Source organism: Rhineura floridana, chromosome 4, assembly GCF_030035675.1.
Source record: "Rhineura floridana isolate rRhiFlo1 chromosome 4, rRhiFlo1.hap2, whole genome shotgun sequence".
Lineage (NCBI taxonomy): Eukaryota > Metazoa > Chordata > Lepidosauria > Squamata > Rhineuridae > Rhineura > Rhineura floridana.
The window spans coordinates 153,722,275-153,744,504 of NC_084483.1; the positions used below are offsets into that span (position 1 = coordinate 153,722,275).

At 40.9% G+C, this 22,230-nt stretch overlaps 1 protein-coding gene across 2 annotated transcripts in view; it reads left to right on the forward strand.

The window, feature by feature from the left end:
• ZFAND3 (zinc finger AN1-type containing 3) overlaps positions 1–22,230 on the forward strand; it is a 263,984-nt gene that overhangs the window by 42,418 nt on the left and 199,336 nt on the right. The window contains exon 2 of one of the 2 annotated variants that reach the window (XM_061624890.1): positions 7,403–7,553. The exons of the other annotated variant lie outside the window; for it this stretch is intronic. The gene's annotated coding sequence lies outside the window, so the exon portion shown is untranslated. The remainder of the gene's footprint in view (positions 1–7,402; positions 7,554–22,230) is intronic. 2 annotated transcript variants of the gene reach the window in all.

Below are 22,230 nucleotides of genomic sequence, written 5' to 3' on the forward strand. Positions count from 1 at the left end.
CAATCTTTGGAGATTCTCCATGTGTCCATACTACTTTAGTTTTCCAAAGGGTCCCTCACCCCTCCAGAACAGATGTGTGGAGGGGCTTTCTGAAGATTACCTCGATTTCTGTTCACTGATGGAAGACTTAATTGGATCAAAACCCTTCCATTAATAGAGGGACTCCAGTTGTGTATACACAAACCTTAGGCATTAAGAACCTGTCAAACGTTTTCGACTTGCAAGAAAAAGAAGCCATAGAGAGGGACCCCAGCAGATCTACAAAGGTAGGGTATTCTACACTTATGATGCCACCACTTATGATGCCAAGATTTTGTCTTGTGCTTACTTGCCTCACAGCCCTAGAACTGGCACAGTGAGCAAAACCTTCAAAACTGATCTTAAAGCCTAGACAGTCTATATAGGAGGTGGTACTTTGATATCCAGATCCTAGACCATTTAGGGATTTAAAGGCCAAACCCAGCTCTCTAAATTCAGTCTGGATAGGCAGCCAGCCAATGAACTTCATACCAGGTTCAGAGTTTAAAAAAAGAAATCCAAGTCTGTCTTCTCTAGAAGAGGCTGAAGATGATAAACATGTTTCACCACTGCCACCACCTGAAGCTGTGTATCGGCTCATTCAGAGGAAATGCAACTCCATCCAGAACAGACTGAACTACTTCTCTAAGATTGCCAGGATTCCTAACCAGCTGTACCTCAGTTTTGTCTGTATTGGGCTTCAGGTGGATTAAGTTTTCCACTTTCACAGATTCCCTGGGATTAAGCGATGAAAATGAGAGTTGAAGCTGTGTGTCAGCAGCGTAGTGATGATACCTCAGTACAAACCTCCAAATAACAATGTAGTTTATAAGGCATAAAGTCCATGTTCAGAATTTAGCCCTCTTTTGAATTAAATTGTCTGAATTGTCCAAAAGAGCAGCAGGGCCGGCAAAATATTAGAGCTTTCCCATATATCCGTTCATACCTGCATATCACTATACAGAAGATGAACACACAACATAGTCTTAAAACATAATAAATGGCATGTAACATCCTTATTGTTTCTTTTTCTTATTCCTATTGCTCTAGCTCCTGAAATTATTTTTAGTGTTTCCAAGCTGATTTTAAGATAAATTAATTCTCTGGACTGTTAACGTCACAATTAATACAACTATAGCCGTATCCTTGGGGCTGTAATTGTGCAACTTATTGTTACAAAAAGTGCTTTGTTCTGAAAGGTAAAAAAAAGAAGAAATTAAGTTGGCGATTAGAACATTTTCCTTAAGTGAGGTTGTTCAGACAGTAGAACATCTGACAAAGAAAGGGCATGAATATTCTGTCCTAAGAATCAAAATAAGGGAGTGGGAAAGAGGCAAAACACTCTTGGAGACAGTCTTTCACTGAAGCAATGGGACAAGATGTGAACCCTGAGAGAGATGGCTCCTGCTTCTATTTCCATCAACAAAAAGCCTTGCTTGACAAGTTTCTTCTCTAGAGATCAGTCTTCAAAGCGTTATACAATTTTCATCTTGGACATTTTTAATCATATTTAAGAAAATTAAGCTATAGTGGTAATATGCCAGATATGATGAAATTTCAAATGTACAGTGCCTTGCAAAGGTAATCAGACCCCTGACCAATGCTCTCATATTATTGAATTACAAATAGTACATTGTAATTTTGTTCTGTATGATATTTTATTTTGAGACAATTATTGTAAGGTAACATTGGTTTTATGTTGGGAAATGTTTGTAAGGAACATAAACAACTGAAACATGTTGCTTGCATTAAGTATTCAAGCCCTGTGCTGTGGAAGCTCCCAGTTTACAGAAATGGAAGGAATTGCCCTATCGACGACACAGTTACCTTACCGTTGGCCTCCACCTGTGAACCATTGAAGTTGCTGTCACATTGTTAGGATAAAAACCCCACTGTTGAAGGATCCTTGGTCAGGTTGTGGATCTGAAGGAAAATGAAGCCCAAAAAGCATTCTACAGAAGTGAGAGATAATGTAATACAAATTCATAGATTAGGAAAAGGGTACAAAATAATATCCAAGTATCTGGATATCCCAGTGGGCACAGTTGGATCAATAATCAGAAAGTGGAAGCTGTATCGCACTACCCAGGCACTGCCAAGAAAATGCCGTGCCTCAAATTTCAGCGCTCAGACTAGAAGGAAGCTTGTGAGAGAAGCCACACAGAGGCCAACAATAACTTTGAAGGAGCTACAGAGTTCAGTGACTGGGAGTGGAGTAATGGTGCACCAGTCAACCATATCAAGAGCTCTGCATAACACTGGCCTATATGGGAGGGTGGCAAGAAAGAAGCCATTACTCAAAAAGTACCATCTGAAAGCACGTCTGGAGTTTGCCAGAAAGCAGGAGAGTGCCCCAGCTGCAATGCAGGAAAAAGTTTTGTGGTCAGATGAGACCAAAATTGAGCTTTTTGGCCAGAACTCAAAGAGCTATGTGTGGTGCAAACCTAACACTGCCCATACCTCAAGACATACCATCTCTACCGTGAAGTATGATGGTGGCAGCATCATGCTGTGGGGATGCTTCTCATCAGCAGGGACTGGGCATCTTGTTAAAATTGAAGGAAGAATGGATGGAGCAAAATACAGGGAAATATTGCAAGAGAACCAGCTTCAGTCCACTAAATTGAAGGTTGAGAGGAAATTCACTTTTCAGCAGGTCACTGATGCCAAGCACAAGGCCAAAGCAACATTGGAGTGGCTCAAGAACAAAAAGATGAATGTCTTACAGTGGCCCATCCAAAGTCAATCCCATTGAGAATCTGTGGTGTTCTTTGAAAATTGTGGTCCACAAGCGACGTCCAACCAACTTGAACGACCTGGAGCGAATCTGCCAAGAAGAATGGGCCAAAATCCCTCTGACACTGTGCAAAGCTGGTACATACCTACCCCAAAAGACTTTAAGCTGTTGTTGGAGCAAAAGGTAGCTCTACCAAATATTAATGTGTGGAGGTTGAATACTTATGCAAGCAACATGTTTCAGTTTTTATGTTTCTTACAAACATTTCCCAGCATAAAAACCATGTCACCTCACAATAACTGATTTTAAGTTTCAGTGTTTCAAAATAAAATATACAGAACGAAATTACAATGTACCATTTGTTATTCAGTATAATGAGAGGATTAGTTGGGTGTGGTTACTTTTGCAAGGCACTGTAGATACTAGCTGTCATAAGGAATATGCTTAATTGTTGTATACAGTAATCTGTGTTAAAGGCAGTCCTACAAAGGATTAACACAATTACCACTCTTGCTGTTTTTTCAAGAATTTGATGGGGTTTGTTAGTTGAGGTTTAGGAACTAGTGTTATGAGAATGGTAAATAAGTTGCTGAGAACTAGTCCTCTTCTGTGTTACATAGTAGCATTATCTTAAAGTATTAGAAAGGTGAGCCATTTTGTTATTACGTTGAAAGATTCTGATATTGTGGCAATTTTCTTGCAGATTGAACTCCCATTTTTGTTTGATGTATGTTGAGGCTCATTAGGCATCAGTTACTATTCAGATGCTTCAACAGTGTGTGCGGAGAGAGATTTTGTGACTGCTGCTTTGCCCACATCTATTTAGTTTGAAATAATAAATTCTTATGGAAATTGTTACTTTGATTCAGAGCATCTGCTTTGCATGCAGGTTCAATCCCTGGTATCTCTAAGTAGGGCTGGAAATGCCCCTACCAAAAGCCCTGGAGCTGCTAGTCAGTGTAGACGATACTAAGTTAGATGGGCCAGTGGTCTGACTCAGTATAAAGCAGCTTCCTATGTTCCAAGATAGACTCTCCCTGTCTTTCTCCTGCTTTGGGCGGAAGGCCTGTAGGTCACTGGTAGAGTATATGCCTTGCATACAGGAGGCCCCGAATTCAATCCCCGGCATCTCCAGGTACAGCTGGGAGAGCTTCCTCCCTAAAATCATGAAGAGCTGCTGCCAGTCAGTGTAGATAATACTTATCTAGATCAACCAATAATCTCACTCAGTGTAAGGAAGCTTCCTGTGTCTGGTTGAAGCTTGTGTGAGTGCTCTGTTAACAATAGAAAACGAGAGTAAAGAAGCTTAAAAAAATTGGGGCTACTCAGGACTTATGCTTGGCAGCTCAACTATGCAAACTCAGTCTTAAAGAATCACCAATACATTTATGAATGGGGTTGGCCAAACATGAACTAAAGAAAGGTATTATATGTGTAAGTGCACACATTTCTCAAGCAAATATTTTTAAAACTGAAAAGCGTGTAACTTTAATTAAAACTACTGCAATATTTATACCAGGAGCTTGAATACACTTGTGCAAAGCAAATGTTAACTCATTACAAAAGGGTTATTCCTTTATCAAGTACTTAAATGTAAATAGTAGGAGAGCAGAATATACTTGCTTAATAAACCAGGCTTATGCAGTAAATCAGCAAATCATTATCTTCGATTTGTCACTTGGAATCCCAGCATTCTGGACTGTCTCTTAATAGAGAATTTATCCTTATCTGTTCTCATGCACACAACCTGTCTGAATCTTGTTTATCTTTGTAGCAGCAAGCATGCAAAGTATGATTTTTCCCGAAGGAAAGCTTTGCATTTTGTTGTCCTTTCCTCTCAAGATATGTTGAAGAGGCAATCTCTCTACTCCCCCACCTCTGCCCCAGGGGATTCAGAAGGGTCAAAGTGTATTTGTTGGATCATTTGATTTTAATAGTCAGACAAGTAAAGACTATTATTCAAACTTTGAGAGGCTATTTCCTTTACTAGGTACAACAACAATATTCAGGATGTCAAAAACAGACTCCTTGAGCAAAGAGGGGTGGAGAAGAAATGTCCTCTGTAGACTAGAACATGCCTGTGTAGACTAAATCATGCAGTACCTATTTGTACTTGTGAATTATTAGTGAAGAGAGCAGCTTGGCTTGGCAAAGACTGTGTGAGTGAACTGGCAATTCGCAAACATAGCTGGGAAGAGTTTCAATGACTGTGGTAGCATTTTCTAACACTTTATCCATGAAAATTTGCTGCTGACTGTATCTGTGATCTTCTAGCACGGGCATGCATCTTCATCTTAAGGATGATGATCATCCTAAGGATATGAACTGATGTGCTTGCTGGCTTTTAAAAAAATCTATGTGTGCATCTGAGTGCACATGAATTTTTGGCTTTGGCCTACAGACCCTGAGGTGTTTCCTGGTCTGTTTCCTGGTGATAGGCCTGGTTCAAGCATAATGGTAAAATATAAGCTGTGGCTTACTGTGAATGAACCACATGCTGGTGCATGTTGCTCAATTGCATCTGCCTCTTTCTTCCATGTGCCATGCCATGAGATAACAAACCAGAGCAGTGGCTAAGTGTCACATGTGAACCAGTACTTATGGTTTGTTTCAGTCTAAGCAACCACAAGCAAGACACAAGATTTGTTCTTGGATTGAGATACTAGTTTATTTGAGGGAAACAAATAAGAACATTGGTTCGCACATAATACTAACCCAGTGCTCTGATTTGTTTCCTCTTGGTGCAGCAGCGGGGCTGGTATGATTGAGCAGTGTGTTCATTCACAATAAACTTCTTGTTCACAGTAAGCCATGGTTTGTTTTCGGCCATGGGCTTACTATTACATGTGAACGGCTGTTGTAAGCTATGCAGACTTAAGCAAGTTATTCAGTATGTTAAATTAAAATATAACACAATTTCAGAAAATGTTGAAGGTGATGGAACACCAGTCTATGCTTTCAAAGGTGTCCCTCAGACCATTGAACCATAGAAAAAAATCAGATCAGGTACCCCATTATTTTTTTCTGTGAGTCAGTGACCTGTGATGGAAAAAAAAGGATCCCCACTACTTTTATGCATTCCCTATGAACTTGGATCTGTCCTGGTTTATGCATACAACAAGGAGTGGGATTGTACCACTGGTACCTGCCATCAACAACCATGCACTGAGTGCTGACACTTGAGAGCTTCTCATGCATAGGGGTTCTCCTTGTCCACACTCAACACACAAACATTGCGGAGGGGGCTAGCCCAGCAGCATGATATCAGGGTTCGGGCCAGCAGTGTGGTCTTGATCCTTGTTCATTAGTGTTGTTGGGAGGCAAACAGCTCAGAGAGTAGAAGGGTTCAGCCACACATGGCAGCAAATACTTTTCACATCTGCAAACTCTTAGACAACTATTTTGTTTGGTTTGGGAAATTAATGTTTAAGTTGAATTATATTCTAAGAAAGCAGTTCAGGTTATGAATTGGTGTTACAGTAGGGCCTGCTTATACGGCAGGTTAGAGACCAGACCCCCACCGTAAAGCAAAAATTGCCAAAAAGCAGAACATCGATTAGCTGTAGTGCGGGGAGCTCCAGCTGACAGCGCTTGGCCCCTGAATCTCCCCCCACAACAGCTGATCAATGCCCCGCTTTTCCATGTATTGCTCTCTCCCCCCCGCTTGCTCGCCCTCATTATGGTGGGGAAGTAGTGCTCCCCTTCCGCGGCAGGCAGCTGCCTACCCACACCTACTCGCTCGTTTGCCCTCTGCCGCCTTCCTGGCTCATCCCCGCCTTGCCTGCTGGCTTGCCCTTGTTATGGTGGGGGAGTAGTGCTCCCCTTCCGTGGCAGGGCGTGCCACGGATTGCAGGGAGAGAGCTGCCTGCCCATCCGTGCCTGCTCATTTGCCCTCTACTGCCTCCTTGGCTCGTCCCCCCTTGCCCGCTCACCCTCCCCCCTGCCTGTTCACGTGCTCACTTGCCCGCCGCCTCCCTGGCTCGTCCCCCCTTGCCTGCTCGCTCTCCCCCCTGCTTGTTCATGCACTCACTTGCCCTCCGCCGCCTCCATCGCTCGTCCCCCCTTTCCCACATTCTCTCCCCCCTGCCTGTTTGCCCGTGTGCTCACTCGCCCTCCGCCACCTCCCTCGACAATAAAATGGTGCTGGACGCCCTTCTCAGACTTGGCTGCTGAGCGTGTTGTCAGAGCTTGGAAACGTTCCTTGTTTCAACTATACAACTGTAGTTTTAAAAAGGAACGTTTCCAAGCTCTGACGACGTGCTCAGAGCATTGGGTGCAATCAGGGTGTCAGGAGCCGTCATGCTGCGTCATGCCGCAAAATCACCGCAAAAATGGAACAAGCGCCAAACATATGGGACATGGACATAATTCAAAACCACTGCATTAGCAGAACTCCGAGAAGTGAAGCGCCGTAAAGCGGGGCCCTAGTGTATTGCTTCTGCTATTACAGTATGTTATTACCATTATTTTTGATACTTAATGGTACTTCTGGGCTGTAAACTGATTAACTGTATACCTTTTAACTGATTAAATCTGTATGTTACCAAAACGCAAACACAGATTACTTTGAATCCAGTAACCCAAAGTTGCTGGTGGTTAGAAGCAAAAACCATTTTTAATATTTTGTTCTTTTATATCCTTTTACAGTAACACACTATAATCAGACAATTTAAAAAAAAAGCAATCTTGGTTTTAACTTGGAGCCTCATAGATCGAACAGACAAAATTGAGTGAAATGAAATGGACTGCCTTCAAGTCGATCCCGTCTTATGGCGACCCTATGAATAGGGTTTTCATGGTAAGCGGTATTCAGAGGGGGTTTACCATTGCCTCCCTCTGAGGCTGAGAGGCAGTGACTGGCCCAAGGTCATCCAGTGAGCTTCATGGCTGTGTGGGGATTTAAACCCTGGTCTCCCAGGTCGTAGTCCAACACCTTAACCACTGCACCACACAAAATTGAGTACCCATCAATTAAAAAACTAAAGTTTTACTAGTTAAAGGTTGTTTGTATACTTTATTGTTAGGAGTTTATTTGCCGTATTGTTTCTTAATGTCTCGTTTCATTTTCGGGGGTACAAATGTTAGCAAAGCAGCAGCAGTTTATAACTTATGGGTTGTATTCAACAATGACCTACTCAGAGTGGACCCATTGAACTTAATGGACCTTAAGTTTGTCATGTCTGTGAACTTCAATGGGCCATCTCTGAGTAGGACTAGCATTGAATGCCACCCTATGCTTGTCAATCTGTTACATGAACCTCCTATTATTACTTTTGTATCCCACCCCTTCCAAAGAAAGTAAGAGCAATGTACAAACACCCTTCCTTCTAGTTGCTGGTTGGACGCACGCATTTTAGCTTTCAAACTGTTTTGTCAGAGTTGATCCTTCCCTGCAATTTTATTTTACTATAAAATGTATATCCCACCTTTTTAATTTTAAAAGCTCTCAAGGTGTATCATAAATACATTTATTTAAAAGACAATAAAAAGAAAAAGTAAGACTAAAGAATAAAAATAAAGCAGCCAATTTGAAATGTTTTGGATTGCATCCAGACTTCATACAAGCCAAAGACCACTTGCACATTGGAGCTTTATTCCACTTTCACCATCCCTCTGTAGCATGGTGGCACTGAGAGCTGCAGTGGGAAGCGGTAATTGCTGAAAACAGAGCAGAAGCTTATGATACTAGGAACTCTCTTCATGGAAGCTGCTTCCATCCAGCAAGTTCCCCACGCCCCAGCTCAGGCTTTCTGTGAGGGTCTCCATACTGTCAGCCTATTTGGAGGAGAGGGGTTGCGGTAGGGATGAGGGGGTGGAAAGACTCATGACAAGAGATGCATTTTACTTGCACAAAATCTGGGTACACCTTTTGTGCTCTCCCAGAAAATTAGGCCTCTAGAATTAGTTGGAACTTGTGTTGTACTACTTGAAAAGATTGTGATAAGTACTCTGTAAATCCATAAGGTGAGCGGAAAGGTTAAATGACTGTTAAGTACAACCATATACATGCATAATTAGTATGAGATGTGATGAAGGGACTAATTAATGAGATCTAATTATCTTATGTATACAAAGCAAAGTTTTCCCACTTTGTGGACCGCACAGATGGAAAGTGACAAGGAAGTGATAAAAATCTGTTTAAGACTGGACCAATTTCCTGTTGACACTAAGCTTGGAAGGCTTGGATGAAAAGCATGCCTAGGCTCTAATACTGATGCTACATCATCAGACTTGTAAAACATTGGAAGTTGGTTTTAGCGGACATGTTGAGAGACTTTTACTTCTGTGGCATATGTTTGTTTTTAGCATACAGATAACTGTCCCAGAGCACAATAAATACTTATTACATATATACTTGAAGGATTTCTTACATAGTGTTGTTAGATTCTTCATTATTAAATCTCCCCTTAAATATGTGACCTTTCTATTCGTTAAATGCTGTTCAGTATAGGCTGCAGAGCAAACCAGTGTTCTGTGTTGCAGTTAGCCATAATTCGAGCTAAAGTTAAAACCTATCCACAGTGTTGTGAGGTAGAAGATTTTCTTCAGATTTTTAAAAACTATTTCATAAAATTAGTAAAATAATGAATGGATACAATACCAGTCAAATTGGAAGTTTCAGAGTTGTAATTCAATTTGTTTTTCAGATTATATCTAGTAGCTATCTAATGCACAGCTCTCTGGCTGTGTTAAAATTAGTATATTAATTGGTTTCAGTGCCTTCATTTTTTCTTAGTTTCAGCAATGTGAGGGAAATACATGCTTTTGAATTGTTGTATCTTATAATATTTACAAGAACTACAAGTAAAAATTTCAATTAAAGCTTTGAATGTAATACTTAAAACCACAATAGTCCCTTTCTCACATGCCATCTGCATGTAGACAGTAGGCAAGAGTGTGTCATATAATATGAGAACAGGCTGTGTTTGTATACAGCTATACACATCTAGATCCTGTGTGGAGTCGGAGCACTAAAGGTTTGCATGGGTTGAAACAAGCTTCTTTTGCTTAGCACAGTAAGTTGCTTGTTAATTTAGGGTGGTGGGTGATTATGACACAAGACTTATTCAGCCTATCTATAAGCCCACAAAAGTTATTAGCCTGCTTTTTTTTAATCTCCTATCTTTTGGAATATAAAATGCAGCTGTTGATCAGGTCTGTCCACATTCTTTGATGAAACACAAAGGTCCTTTGGTAGGCATTCCACAGAAAAGTCCCTGTACTGCACAACCACCAGTATTGAAGAAGGAGACAGTGCAGATGCCTTCTCAGATGATCTTGGTGAATGGGTAGGAGAATATATTCACATCAGACCCCATACTGTCATTGCTGATTCTGTAGATCAGCTGCTGGTTACATCAGCTTCAGCTCTGCACTGATAAACTCTAATCTAGGCAAATCAACAGTTGCTTGGATAGCTGGTTTGGCACCACTATTCCTTGGTTCTTAGTAAAAGCTAACACTTGGAAATGATTGCCTCTAACAGGACAAAAGTTGAATTCTTAGAAGTAAATGATTCCTGTACTTTTCCACTCTCTGTGCGCCATATCCATTACTGGTGTGCATTTTCATTTCGTGGCAAACCATATTCCTCTTCAGAACTGACTACTGTATTGGTTTTATTGGTTTTTCACTTTATCAATGTTTTCATATCATAAACATTACATTACTAAGGAGAGCAATTGCTCTGCTTCCCTTCCCTTGCTCTTCAATGTATGTTTATGATTCTGTCCTCTCTGTGCCTGTTGCTGCTTGAGGGGCCTTATGTTTTTCATCATGTGCCATTTGTGTAATTGTTTAATCTTAACAGTTAGTACAGTTGCAGTAATTCAGTTTGTCAGCTCATTAATCACTTACTGTTAAAACCTGACTAGTCTGCTTCATAACAGATTGTACAGGGTTTGTTCCTTTTAAGGACATACCTGTAAATGCCAGGAAATGGACATGTCTGTAAATACTAGGAAATGAATACTTAGTTTTGTCATTGTCACTTTCACTGGTGGATTAGACTTTTTTTTACTGCTTATCCTTGCATTTTGGGAATCTCTCTGAATTGGAAATTATTTGAAGATACTGACATAGGAGTTATGCTACCCTTGGCATTATTAGAAAGTGTTTATGTATTAGAAGGGGCTTGTGTGACATTTTCTAAAGTTCTCTCTTGCTGTTGAATCTGAACTTTTTGCCATACTACTTCTGAATTAGTACCAAAGCAGACCCACAAAGCAGACCCTGCTGTGGTAAGTTATAGGCCTCTTCAACTTTGAAATTTGACCATGGTTTGGAGTTGATTTTTAAGATGCTGGTTTGTTGTAGTTTTGATAACACTAGTTTTCAGGTTCAGACACAACAAGAAGTTATGGTTAATTAATCAGGAAGTTTTTGATTGCTGCATGCTGAATAGGGAGAAAGGCATAGAAGGAAACAACAAAAGAAGTGCAGGCACTAGCCACATGCTTGTCTTTGTTTACTAAGTCAAGATAATGTATCTCTGACCAGGCCACTATTTCCTTTGCTGAAGGCTGCCTCTACAATTTTTACAGACCTTTCAAAAGAAGCCTTTAGAGCATCTTTTTTTGTAAGTGGTATCCCAAAGATTATACTTTGCAAGTCCTAGGTAGAACATAGAGATTAGTGCAATGCTTGCTTCAGCAGGTAAAAAAATGCATTTGGGGGCGCCCCTCAGGATACCTTGGTTAATATGAGAGGAAAGTAATAGTGCTCTGGGAGCTATCAGATTGAAGAATGAAGTATTGTATTTTTATAATAAACAAATGTTATTCTTCTGAAATTCTAGTGTCAGCAAATGGCTGTTTGTAGCAAGGGAGAAGTAGATAGTAGCATGCCTCATTCACAAAGTTTTTGCCCTTAGGAACTTAAGCAGAAGATACCCTTAAAACATAGTAACTATTTCTGTATGTGGGATAAAGCAAGTCAGAGCTCCACAGCCCCTTTGGGCCTGGGGGCACATTTGGAAATCTAAGAAACTGCCATGGGCTTCATACATGCTGATTTTACAGAAGAAAAACTGACAATGCTCAGAATCCTCCCCCCCCAAAATGGACAAAACACCTACACATACAGTCTAAAACAGACACAAAAGTAAACTGTACCCTCTCAAAGTAACCACCAAAATTAAACCCCCTTAAATAAATTTAAAAAGGGATGTGCAGGGTACCTTGGTGGGCACCAGAAAAGGTATCTGAGGGTGCTGTGGTGCCCATGGGTGCAACACTGGAGACCTCAGATGTAGATAAAGTTCAAGGTACTTGATATTTGCCCTGGGCTGCTTTGGGAGGAAGGGTGGGATATAAATTGTATAAATAAATAAATTTTTGATATTGTCTTTTGATATCTGAAATAATTGCAAAATATTTTCCTCCTTACTCTCATCTAAAAAAATACTGCACAAAATTAGTAGAATAAAATCATTTTGCAGCATTTGTTAAACAAATAAACTGTTTTAGACTTTCCTTGGGACTGTATTCCAAGTTTCCCAAATGTGGAAGTTTGATGTAGTGGGAATGATAGGTAAATCATAGGCCATAGAGGTAGTATGGTTAAAGAAGAGGGACTGGGAATTATGATGAAGAGGCAAGATGTCATGTATGGTACAGATTATAAAGCCTGTGAACATGGAACACACTAACTTGTTGCTATCTTCTGTGATGTACTGTAGCTACAGGAAATGAAAGCTGAGTGTATGGATTCGCCAGGTGTCAGATGCTTCTTAATTCCTAATGCATGTAAACTACCTGCGCTGCTCCTTGTAGCTGAAGAAAAAGCTTCCTTTATCTGAAAAATTGATTTCTGTAGGTTTACAGCTGTATCCCTATCGGTTGTTTTGGCTGTTATAAATTGGCAAAGGTATTGCAGAGTTCAGCTGAGAGGCTTCCATTGTAAGATAATCTAATGTCAAATAAAATTGGATTGTTATGATATGGACTAGTTCTTACCACTTTTAGCATCTGTGTAACACTACTAAAGAAATATGTAATTGGTTAGTACAATTTTCAATCCACAGAAAGTACAAGAAAAACTGCTATGTCATAAAATACCTGCCTCTTTAATTCCATGAAGGAAGCAGTGACTTCTACATATCCTTCAGCTGGATGTCTAAAAAATGCAAAAAGCCATGTTATCAAATTGTGCACACTGGCAAGAATCTTCTATTTTATAGCGCAGTTGTGCAGTTTATCAGCCAGAAAAAGAATTGTACTGGCACACCTATCTAAACATGTAAAAATTATGGTCTATCTCATTCCTTCCTCAAATCTCTTTCTTATAGAGAGGACTTACTGGAGGGGAGGAAGCGGGGACAACCCCTCAAGGATATCTGTTTGACTCAAGTCAGTATGATTCTCTGGTAGAAATGTATATAGTTGGCTGTAATCCCCTCCACTGCCTATTATCTTTGCAAAATCTTGGAGGATGGGTGAAGTGCTGGATGACCGGAGGAGGGCTAATGTCCCAAGCTGCAAAAAGGAGGAATCTGGGAACTATGGACCAGTCAGCCTGACATTGATTCCTGGGAAAATAATTATTAATTATAAAGTAATCAGTCTGTAAGCACCTTGAAAACAATGCAGTGATTGCTAGAAGCCAACATGGATTTATCAAGAACAAATCCTGCCAGACTAATCTTACCTTGTTGGTTGATCAGATAACCTCCTTGGTAGACTGTGGGAATGCTGTAGACATAGTATATCTTGACTTCAGCAAAGCTTTTGACAAAGTGTTCCATAATATTGTGATTAGTAAGCTAGCTAAATGTGGGCTGGATGGAACAACTATCAGGTGGATCCACAGTTGGCTGCAGAATTGTACTCAAAGTTTTTCTCAATGGTTCCTTCTCAAACTGGAGGGAGGTAACGAGTGGAGTACCCCAGGGTTCAGTCCTGGGCCCGGTGCTCTTCAATATTTTCATTAATGACTTTGAGGAGGAGGTGCAGGGAATGCTTACCAAATTTGCAGATGATATAAAACGGGGTGGGGATAGCTGATACCGTGGAAGACAAACAAAATACAAAGTGATCTTGATAGGATGGAGCATTGGCCTGAAAACAACAGAATGAAATTTAACAGGGATAAGTGCAAAGTTCTACACCTAGGAAAAAGAAACAAAATGCACAGTTATAAGATTGGGGATACTTGGCTTGGAGATACTACATGCGAGAAGGATCTTGGGATTGTTGTTGATCACAAGCTGAATATGAGCCAACAGTGCGATGTGGCTGCAAAAAAGGCACATGCTATTTTAGTCTGCATTAGCAGAAGTATAGTTTTCAAATCACATGAAGTATTAGTTCCCCTCTATTTGTCACTGATTAGGCCTCATCTTGAGTACTGCATCCAGTTCTGGACACTACACTTTAAGAAGGATGCAGACAAACTGGAACAGGTTCAGAGAAGGGCAAAGAGAATGATCAGGGGACTGGAAGCAAAGCCTTATGAGGAAAGACTGAAAGAATTGGGCATCTTTGGCCTGCAAAAGACTGAGGGGAAATATGGTAACACTCTTCAAGTGCTTGAAAGGTTGCCACACAGAGGGGGACCAGGATCTCTTCTTGATCATCACAGAGTGCAGGACACGGAATAATGGGCTCAGGTTGCAGGAAGCGAGATTTCTGCTGAACATCAGGAAAAACCTCCTAATTGTTAGAGCGGTACGACGTTGGAACCAATTATCTAGGGAGGTGGTGCACTCTCCAATAAGGAGGCAGCTGGACAGCCACCTGTCAGGTATGCTTTAATTTGGATTCCTGCATTGAGCAGGGGGTTGGACTCAATGGCCTTTTAGGCTCCTTCCAACTCTATGGTTCTATGATAAGGTACACATTCTTTGAACCTCTCTAACAAGGCTGCATAATGCTGTTTTTTTAAGTTCAGTTTTATTTGCTTAAAACCAAGATTGCTTGGTTTTAAATTAGCAGTTTTAAACCATACTTTATATTTCCTAAACATTTATGCATATCAATTGGCTAAATTATCCAATAAAACTTATGTTAACTAGAGTATTTATATACTAAATGGGAGGGTACATTTCTTTTCTTTTTAAATTTCTGTGTTTATTCTCGTCAGTGTTGCTGCTTTCTGAATCACTTTTCCTAGTTGCATAACGTTCATGCTCTGGCCCATCCCACGCCAGAAAGGCAAAGTAGCTAACAGTCGAAAACTTTTGTTCTTTCCAGCCCATGTGTTTTTGCACGTCTTTGTCTATTTAGAGACAATTAAGTGCCCAGAACTTTCTAGAAGCACGCACAGTGCAGTTTATTTTCATAAAATGAAAAAGAAATATCAGTGTTGCAAAATAGAGTAAGTACCCGTGATTTAAATATAAGAAAAGCTCCCGTATTTGGCATAAAAATAGGAAATACAGAAAGTGACCCAGGTGGGCACAGTGCATTAATTCTTCTACTCTGCAATCCAGTACATGCCTACTCAGATGGCTGACTTATTGACAAGACATTGATTACCTAGCAAATGCAATGATGACTCTTCTATCTAAACTTGTAGGATTAATAGACTATGGACTAGATTCACTGGTGGCAGTAACAGATTTGAATTGGCATGTTCAGAACTATAAAGACTTCAGGTTTATGTAACACTTTTCTTTTAGATGGGTTAGACGGGCTTTCTCTGTAGTGGCCCCCGAACTATGGAACTCTCTCCCCGATGAGGTACGCCTGGCGCCAACATTGCTATCCTTCCGGCGCCAGGTAAAACCCTTTTTGTTCTCCCAGGCTTTTTAACAACATTTTAACAACCTTTTTAACATCTATTGTAACACCTACACTTGCACTTACGCTCTTAATATTTTAGTAATCTTAATTACTTAACATCTTAACATCTTAATACTTTTAACTGATTTAATACGTTTTTAATATTTTTTAGGTTTGTATTGTAGTTGTTTATATGTTTAATTATGTTCTACTACTTTTGGTATATTATTTTTAAGTTGTTGATATATGTTTTTACTTGTATATTGGATGTTTTTATGTTGTGCACCGCCCAGAGAGCTACGGCTATTGGGCGGTATAGAAATATAATAAATAAATAAATAAATAAATAAATTTGAAAGATAAATCAATAATTTCTTATCTGTGAACAAAATCGAAAAACATAAGTGATACCTTTTCAGGAAAACCAATATTTTTACCTTAAAACCATAGTGTTATTATGTGCCTTCAAGTCGATTTCGACTTATGGCGACCCTATGAATCAGTGACCTCCAATAGCATCTGTCGTGAACCACCCTGTTCAGATCTTGTAAGTTCAGGTCTGTGGCTTCCTTTATGGAATCAATCCATCTCTTGTTTGGCCTTCCTCTTTTTCTACTCCCTTCTGTTTCCCCCATCATTATTGTCTTTTCTAGTGAATCATGTCTTCTCATGATGTGTCCACAGTATGATATCCTCAGTTTCATCATTTTAGCTTCTAATGATATTTCTGGTTTAATTTGTTCTAACACCCAAATATTTGTCTTTTTAGCAGTCCATGGTATGTGCAAAGCTCTCCTCCAACACCACATTTCAGATGAGTTGATGTTTCTCTTACCTACTTTTTTCACTGTCCAACTTTCACATCCATACATAGAAATTGGGAATACTATGGTCTGAATGATTCTGACTTTAGTGTTCAGTGGTACATCGTTGCCTTTCAGGACCTTTTCGAGTCCCTCGTAGCTGCCGTCCCCAGTCCTAGCCTTCTTCTGATTTCTTGTCTCCATTTTGGTTAATGACTTTGCCAAGGTATTGATAATCCTTGACAAGTTCAGTGTCCTCGTTGTGAACTTTAAAGTTACATAAATCTGCTGTTGTCATTACTTTACTCTTTTTGACGTTCAGTTGTAGTCCTGCTTTTGTACTTTCCTCTTTAACTTTCATCAGCATTCATGTCAAAACATTACTGGTTTCTGTTAAGAATATGGTATCTGCATATCTTAAATTATTGATATTTCTCCCTCCAATTTTCACACCTCCTTCATCTTGGTCCATTCCCGCTTTCCGTATGATATGTTCAGCATATAGATTAAACAAGTAGGGTGATAAAATGCACCCTGTCTCACACCCTTTCCGACTGGGAACCAGTCGTTTTCTCCATATTCTGCCCTGACAGCAGCTTCTTGTGCAGAGTATAGGTTGTGCATCAGGACAATCAGATGCTGTGGCACCCCCATTTCTTTTAAAGCATTCCATAATTTTTCATGATCTACACAATCAAAGCCTTTAAGCACAGGGTGATTTCCTTCTGAAATTCCTTGGTCCGTTCCATCATCCAGTGTATGTTTGCAATATGATCTCTGGTGCCTCTTCCCTTTCACGACCTGGGAGACCAGGGTTCGAATCCCCACACAGCCATGAAGCTCACTGGGTGACCATTGGTCAGTCACTGCCTCTCGGCCTCAGAGGGAGGCAATGGTAAACCGCCTCTGAATACCGCTTACCATGACAACCCTATTCGTAGGGTCGCCATGAGTCGGGATCGACTTGAAGGCAGTCCATTTTCATATGGTAAGAGCCTTTGTTGTAGAATCTTGAGCATTACTTTTCTTGCATGGGATATTAAGGCAATAGTTTGATAATTAGTGCATTCCTTGGGATCCCCTTTCTTTGGAATTGAGATGTATGTGGAACGCATCCAGTCTGTGGGCCATTGTGTAGTTTTCCATATTTCTTGACAACTTTTTGTCAAAATTTGGACAGATTCAGTCTCGGTAGCTTGTAGCAACTCTATTGGTATGGCATCTGTTCCTGGTGATTTGTTTTTTCCAAGTATTTTAAGAGCAGCTTTCACCTCATATTCTAGAATTCCTGGTTCTTCATCATACAGTTCCTCCATGAATGAATCTGTCTTCCTTGCATCTCCTTTATAGATTTCTTCAGTGTATTGCTTCCATCTTCCTTTTTCATCTTGGTCAGTCAGTGTGTTCCCTTGTTGATTATTCAACATACTCTTGGTTTAAATTTCCCTTTCATTTCTCTAAGATTTTGGAATAGGGCTCTTGTTCTTCCCTTTTTATTGTCCTCTTCAATTTCTGTACAATAACTATTGTAATAGTTCTCTTTGTCCCTATGTACTAGTCGCTGTATTGTTGTGTTTAGGGTTCTGACCGTGTTTCTGTCTCCTTTTGTTTTGGCTTTCCTTCTCTCTTTAACCATTTTAAGAGTTTCTTCAGTCATCCATTGAGGTCTTTCTCTCTTTTTAACTAGAGGTATTGTCTTTTTGCATTCTTCCCTGATAATGTCTCTGATTTCACTCCATAGTTCTTCTGGTTCTCTGTCAACTAAGTGTAAAGCCTCAAATCTGTTCCTTATTTGATCTTTACATTCTTGTGGGATGTTATTTAAATTGTATTTTGGCATTATGATTGCTTTGTTATTAGCTTTACTCTGATTTTCGATTTGACCAGTTCATGATCTGTACCACATTCTGCTCCTGGTCTCATTTTCATTAAATGTATGGAACTTCTCCATCTTCTGTTACCAATTATATAATCAATTTGTTTCCTATATTGACCATTTGGTGATGTCCACATGTACAGTCATCTTTTCGATTGCTCAAAAAATGTTTTTGCAAGAAACAAATTATTGGCTTCACAGAATTCAATAAGTCTTTCTCCTGCTTCATTTCTGTCTCCTAAGCCCCATTTCCCCGCAATTCCTACTTCTTTGTTCCCTACTTTTGCATTCCAGTCCCCCATAATTTTCAGCACATCTTGTTTTGGTGCGTGGTCAATTTCTTCCTGCACTTCTGTGTAAAATCTCTCCAATTCCTCTTCTTCTGCATTTGCTGTTGGAGCGTAGACTGTAAGCTGGTTATGTTAATAGGTTTCCCGTTAAATCTCACTGATATAAATTACTCAGACCTTGCATTATAGTTCTTAATTGTTTTTGCTACATCACTTCTCACTATTAAAGCAGCCCCGCTTCTTAATTTCTCATTTCCTGCATAAAATAGTTTGTAGTTGCCTGACTGAAAATGTCCCATTCCTGTCCATTTTAATTCACTCATGCCAAGTATTGTAATGTTGATACGTTCCATTTCTTGCTTGACAATTTCTAACTTTCCCTGGTTCATACTTTTCACATTCCATGTTCCTATTGTGTGCGTCGTACAACTCTGGACTCCCCTTTCTCATCTGTGCGCATCAGCCTCTGGGCTTCCTTTTGGCTTTGACCCAGCTGCGTCATTAGTCACAGCGCTATTTGTACTTGTCCTTTGTCCTTCCCCAGTAGTTTGTTGAGTGCCTTCTGACCTGGCGTCTCATCTTCCAGCACTATCTCATGTTGCATTTTGGATACTCCGTTTATAGGGTTTTCGTGGTAAGAGGTATTCAGAGGTGGTTTACCATTGCCTTCCTCTGAGTTTGGATGCATCTTAGTCTGGTGTCTTAGCTTTGACCATTCTGCCTTGTGTGCCCCTGCTAGGAGTCTAGCCTCTTGGTCTAGACTCCTGACGGCATTGCTCTCAGCTTCTTCAACACTCTCAAACCCCCTCACCACATTGTGTACATTCTAGAGGGGGTAAAACCATATAAAGAAGTGCAGACAAAACTGCTTTAGTATGCTGAAGGCCTGGGAGGAAGGGGAGCTATAAAGGAAGCAAGTAGCGATGGGAGAAGAGCTGCTTGCTAGAGAATCTGTTTCTGGTAACCTACCCCAGCCAATGTTTTGGGGACGTGTTGCTGATAGGGGAAACAGATTGTAGAAATTTTCTTGTGGGTTGGATGGACTTCTCTAGTTCCCAGACAACTTGTTAGCGAGGTCTCAGGGTATTCTCTGGTACCTTTTAAAGATAATGGCTCCAGCAAAGGTAGGAACCTACTTTCAGCAGGCAAGCCCAGGTCAGTGGGTCTCAGGGTAGTATAATCCAAATCCCCACTCTCTCCTACAAAAAGATGTTTGTTTTTTAATGTGAATATAGCATACCTTAGGGATCTGTTGACTCACTGGCATTGTTCTGTATGGTTATGGCTACTACTTTGTTTAATTTATAATTTATGGTATCTCTTTAATAGTATGCATCATTCCCTCTGTTTCAACATCCAGGCTGTGAATGCTGTTGCCTAGGTTGTGAAACAGCACCATCCATACACAAGACACAGCAGACTTGGGAGAACCCTGAGGGTTGCAGAAGCACTTTTTTTTTTTGAGGGGAAAAAACCCTGGAGCTAACTTCCAAAAAATCTCAGTGAGGACTGAGCATGCTCAGTGGCCATGGAATGTTAACTAAATGGTGGGGGTAGATTATTGTGGAGGAGGGCATGGCTGCTTGATTGGAGTAGCAAACAGCAGCGCTAGATCATGCAGCAGTTTGCTTCTGGTCCAACATATAAGGAATGCTTATCAGATGACTCATTCTCCCAGGGACTGGCCCTTTCAAACTCTTTTGTTCATTCACAGAACTTAAAAATATTAATATTGTGTTTGATCCCTATGCCGGGAGATTGATGCTACTTGTACCTGTTGTTTATATACCACCCATACATAAACAGACCCTCATAAAGCATTCATATACACACTCTTACCAGTTGACCCTACATCTAGAGCAGGGGTAGCAAACATGTAGTCCACAACATCAGGAGGGCACCAATTCCCATCATCCATGACAATCGACCATGCTGATGGAAACTGTAGTCAATTTTATTTATTTATTTATTTATTTTATTAGATTTTTATACCGCCCAACTAGCATTAGCTCTCTGGGCGGTGTACAACAAAATATAAAAATACAAAAACATCTCAAAATCTCATAATAAAATACAGCATAAACATATGTAAAAACAAGAAATCAGAAACAATTACAACAAAATTTAAAACTAAAACAAGTTACATATTAAAACGCCATAGCAAAGAGGAAGGTCTTAACCTGGCACCGAAAGGACAACAATGTCGGCGCCATACGCACCTCTTCGGGGAGACTGTTCCACAATTCGGGGGCCGCCACTGAGAAGGTCCTAGATCTTGTCACCACCCTCCGAACCTCCCTATGAGACGGAACTCGGAGGAGGGCCTTCGATGTAGAGCGTAGTGTACGGGCAGGTTCATATTGGGAGAGGCGTTCTGACAAGTATTGTGGTCCTGCGCCGTATAGAGCTTTATAGGTTAGAACCAACACTTTGAATCTAGCCCGGAAGCATATTGGCAGCCAGTGCAAGCGAGCCAGAACAGGTGTTATGTGTTCCGACCGCCTGGTCCTCGTTAATAATCTGGCTGCTACATTTTGGACAAGCTGTAGCTTCCGAACTGTCTTCAAAGGCAGCCCTACGTAGAGCGCATTGCAGTAATCCAGTCGCGAGGTTACCAGAGCATGTACGACTGATGTTAGGTCCTTCCTGCTCAGATAGGGACGTAGCTGGGCCACCAGCCGAAGCTGGTAGAAAACATTCCGTGCCACCGATGCCACTTGGGCCTCAAGTGACAGGGAAGGATCTAAAAAGACTCCCAGACTACGAACCCGGTCCTTTAGGGGGAGTGTAACCCCATCCAGGACAGGGTGTATATCCACCATCCAATCAGGGAAGCCGTTCACCAGCAGCATCTCAGTCTTGTCTGGATTGAGCTTCAGTTTGTTAGCTCTCATCCAGTCCATTATCGCAGCCAGGCAACGGTTCAGCACATTGACAGCCTCACCTGAAGAGGATGAAAAGGAGAAATAGAGCTGTGTGTCATCAGCGTACTGGTGGCAACGCACTCCTTAGCTCCTGATGACCACACTCAACGGCTTCATATAGATGTTGAAAAGCATGGGAGACAGAACCGAACCCTGCGGGACTCCACATTGCAGAGCCCACGGTGTTGAGCAATGTTCCCCAAGCACAACCCTCTGGAGACGACCCGCTAAGTAGGAGCGGAACCACTGCCAAACAGTACCCCCAACTCCCAGCTCCCCAAGCCTCTCCAGAAGGATACCATGGTCGATGGTATCAAAAGCCGCCGAGAGATCAAGGAGGATCAACAGAGTTACACTCCCTCCGTCCCTCTCCCGACATAGGTCATCATACAGGGCGACCAAGGCTATCTCAGTGCCAAAACCGGGCTGAAACCCCGATTGAAACGGATCTAACATCTGGAGGGCACCAGTTTTTCTATTCCTAAGGTGCTGCCTTCCTCTTTCTCCACTGCTCCCAGGATACTTTAAAAGTCTCCCTATAGCTGAAATGTCTATAAACATTCCAGAGCATCTCAACAGCTTGAGGCGGTTTCTAGGTACACCTTTTAGTTAACTTGAGCAAGAGTGCACTGAGCCAGTTGCCATAGGAGGTTTCAAACCTCATATTTTTCTCTGTTCTTTCGCTGCATTTATCTAATTCCAGCAGTGAAGTGGAAAAACGCTACCAGTGTTTTCATTTGTTACTCTGTTTGTAGAGACAAAATACCAGAAATTCCATGGTGGAATCTCAGTCTCTTAAGAATAATTAAGAGATTAGAAATGCTGCTACGAATGGTAGCAGTGCAACACAACAGATGTAC